The sequence below is a fragment of the Sminthopsis crassicaudata genome, chromosome 4, assembly GCF_048593235.1.
Source record: "Sminthopsis crassicaudata isolate SCR6 chromosome 4, ASM4859323v1, whole genome shotgun sequence".
In the NCBI taxonomy this organism is placed as follows: domain Eukaryota; kingdom Metazoa; phylum Chordata; class Mammalia; order Dasyuromorphia; family Dasyuridae; genus Sminthopsis; species Sminthopsis crassicaudata.
In genome coordinates, this window is record NC_133620.1 from 427,804,105 (window position 1) to 427,807,700 (window position 3,596).

A 3,596-nucleotide genomic window follows, 5' to 3' on the forward strand; every position below is an offset into this window, starting at 1 on the left:
GGGGCAGAGCTCTGGGAGCAGTTCAGGCTATAAAATTCAGACTTTATCCCAATAATGTTCTCTTGAAGAACTATTAAAGATCTGGGGTTTCATCAAAACTCTGAGTGCACTTGGAGTGCCCTTTTGGTTTACCAAAAGCTGAAATTGGCCAGAACAACATTGGGAAACAGATATGTACCCAGAAAGAGGTTGACCCAATATCCTGGGCCTCAAAGTTCTAAAACCATCTGTAACAAACTAGCTGGACTCATAGTTTCCTATGCAACATTGACAATGAAGACTGAAGATACAGAGTATCTTGCTGTGCTAGAAGGAAGAGAGGAAGGGAGAGAGACAGGGGCTGATGGATTCAGGTATTTTCCAAAGATGTGTATGAAGCCTGGACCACATGTGCTTTATTCTTAGCATAAATATTAGTGGTAACACCTACTTCAAGTTGTACTGGCCCACTTTATCCAGCCTATGGTTATTTGGTAGTGAAAGTGGAATATCCTTGAGAAGGTGTGGGTACTAATGAGATAATGGACATTTCTTTGATCCATTGAGTAGCTGGAAGTAGGAGTCCCTTCACAAACTCTAGTGACCAGCATCTTCAGCCTTTTCTCTTTGTGTTTTTCTCACCTTTTTTCCCACTCAGTTCTATTCCTTCACTGACAGTGAAAAAGAATACCATAAGGAAAGAAGACTTGAGCCTTCACTCCTTGGAAACTGAGGTGGGGCTCTTTGAAACAGGCCTTAGTCCTAAACCTCTCCATTTTTTTTTTTTTTTTTTTTAAATTTTAAGTGAAGGAATTGAAGACTTCAACCTTATGAATTTTGAAAGGTCAAGAGAGAGAGTCTTCAGGACTTCAGGTACCTAGAATCTGGGTCTCATAGCAAATCTAGCATCAATTCTCTCAGTAGTTTGTAGACCATAGCACTGACCTTCACAACCCTGACCGTTGATTGCTGAGAAAAGAACTCATCTGGCAGTGGGGTTGTATTTGGATATTAACCTGGGGGGGCCAATGTGTTAAAGGAATTAAACTAAATATAATCCCACCCTCCCTTGAGACTGATCTGGGAAAGGTGACAATGTACCTGCCTCCAAGGTATCAGGGAAAATATTTGTACTTTTGTTCTTGCTGTATCTTTGAAGTTAGTATCTCTTTATAGAAGCTAATTGATGTTAAGTGGTTAAATGGAAGTGAGGTACTAGTCAGTCACTGACAGCTAATAGTTGGGAACACAACTGATGGGGGCTCAAATTGTTAGCACTAAGAAAGGATCACTCTCCCAACTCCTTGGGGTACCTCCAGAACTCTGGGTGGCAGATATACCAGCATAGCTCTAGATTAAGGGACCAGAGAATACTTAAAATATGTAAAAAGACCCATTATCTTAAATTTTATTTTTTTTCTTTAAACATTTTTTCCTATTTAAAAAAAAATAGAAAAAAAAAAAAAGACCCGAGTTCAAATGTGATCTCAGACACTTAACATGTCCTAGCTGTGTGACCCTAGGCAAGTCATTTAACCCCAGCCTCAAAAAAAAAAAAATAGAAAAAAGACAGAAAAGATTAACAAAATCACACAAAACAGAATATTATCATGTGTTCTAAATATACAACAACAAATTTTCAGTTCAAGAAAGGATATATAATAATAAATGAAATTATATTTGTAGTGTCCATCTTTTCTTTACTTCCTTGTAGGTTGTTCTTTTGTTCTCTGCTGTGCACTTTTTTTACTTTCTTCTTTTTTTCCCCTTTCATTCCCCACTACCACCACCTCCTCCAAGCAGGCTATAGTTAAGCATAGATATATGTAATAGACATACACACACACACACACACACACACACACACACACAACACACATACACCCCTGCTCCACACAGATCCCTCCCCCACCTACATATCATGTCTTCAACTTTAAAAAGACATCCTGCATGTAGATTTATGTTGTAGGAAGTAACTGGTTCCTATGTCCATTTTCCTTTCCCTATGAACAGTCAATAGTGATTTGGAGCAGAAGTGCACGGCAGAATGTACACAGATTTTTGTTCATCTTAAAAGAGCAGTTCAAGAACATTATTTGTGAACCTCATTTTATGTGTGGAGAAGAGGCGGGAGGAGTCAAATTCCCTAGGTAGTAGAATCCTAGAAACTACTTGGCTGCCTAGAAAAGGGAGATTTCAGGGCAGCATCAGCCTTTTAGGTAATACAAATCTGAGAATTCCTAAATTTTAGAATTCACGGATCAGATCTCATAGAAAGAGTAGATGATTTCCTGATTTAACATGGTTCTTGGGGAAAGCAAAGTACAAATAGTTCCTATACATCATGCTACTTAGAGAGTAAAGCCTATGAGATACTCTAATGTTTAAGGTCCAAGCTACAATCTAATATGTCCAATGGGAAGGGGACTGACTGTTTTGCATCCCCCAAAATATTTTTAACTACTAGCAAAGTCTAAAACAAAGAATGATCCCATGAACTTTGGGAGGCTTTGTGGGAGAAAGGAACTCCTTTTGGTATCACAGAGTTGTTCCCATAGCAACTACATGTTAATTTCCCCCCTAGAGGAAACTGATGAGCTATTTGAGAATTTAATGTATTTTCTGTTTTTCTTCATGGGCTTCTTTGAAATAAAATCTAGTAAGTAAAGTCTTGTACTCTTATTCACATTGTTACCTGTGCTCAAGATGGAATTTTATTATCCATTCTTGGAAAAACTTAGTAATGAATTATATCCAGACTATGTACGAGCTCAGCATCTTTTGAAGGGTCCTGGAACATGAGTTCTATTAATATGAGAAGACTCCTAATATTATGAAAGTTGATAGGGGATATATGTATACATATATGTATCCATACATATATGGATATATGGAATAGCCATCCATGCAAATTTGTATTTATGTACATATATACATGTATAAACACATATATACCTATATATCTACAGATATACATAAATATATGTCTCTTCTCCTCTTTCTCCTCTTCCTCCCATTTCTCTTCTTCCTCATCTTGCTTCTCCTTCCCTTACCCCTTCCTCTTCTCTTTCTCTTTCCCCTTCTCCTTTTCCTATTCCTCCTCCTTCTCCTCTTCCTTTTCTTTCTCATTCTCCTTTTCTTATTCTCCCTGGGGGGCCCAGTCATACATTGCTTGATACAAAATAAAATTTTAAGGTATAATACAAATTTGCATTGTTTTTCTCTCTTACAGGGCTTGTAAACTAGCCTAGTTGAAGCAGCAAGGCACTCTAAGGAAGAGACAAGAAAGAGATGGCTTGTGCCAGATGAGTATAATCACCTTGACCACCACCTTCCCTCAAGCCTTGTTGGAGATAGCCCAGGATTTGGGACCCAAGAGTCTTGGGAATAACAGTGCACTTGCCCCACCCCCCAACTCCTCGGTATCTTATACATTCTCTTCCTCAATAAGTCTATATGTGAATTCTCTAAATGTCAGTTAATCTGTAACTTGATTAGTTTACTTAAAGAGTTTGCTGAGGTTTGTTTCCTTAAAACCTCAGCAAACTCTTTAAGTAAACTAGTCAAGTTTCCTTAGTGGACATAAGAGATTATGACTCTGTTAAATGAAATTTGTT

At 37.9% G+C, this 3,596-nt stretch overlaps 1 long non-coding RNA gene across 1 annotated transcript; it reads left to right on the forward strand.

Annotated features, from left to right (window-relative positions):
• The first annotated feature begins 274 nt into the window (after window positions 1-274).
• LOC141541413 (uncharacterized) lies at window positions 275-3,395 on the forward strand. Its single transcript, XR_012481786.1, has 3 exons — window positions 275-353; window positions 785-852; window positions 3,212-3,395. It is a non-coding gene; the product is annotated as an uncharacterized LOC141541413 (long non-coding RNA).
• Window positions 3,396-3,596: the final 201 nt, after the last annotated feature.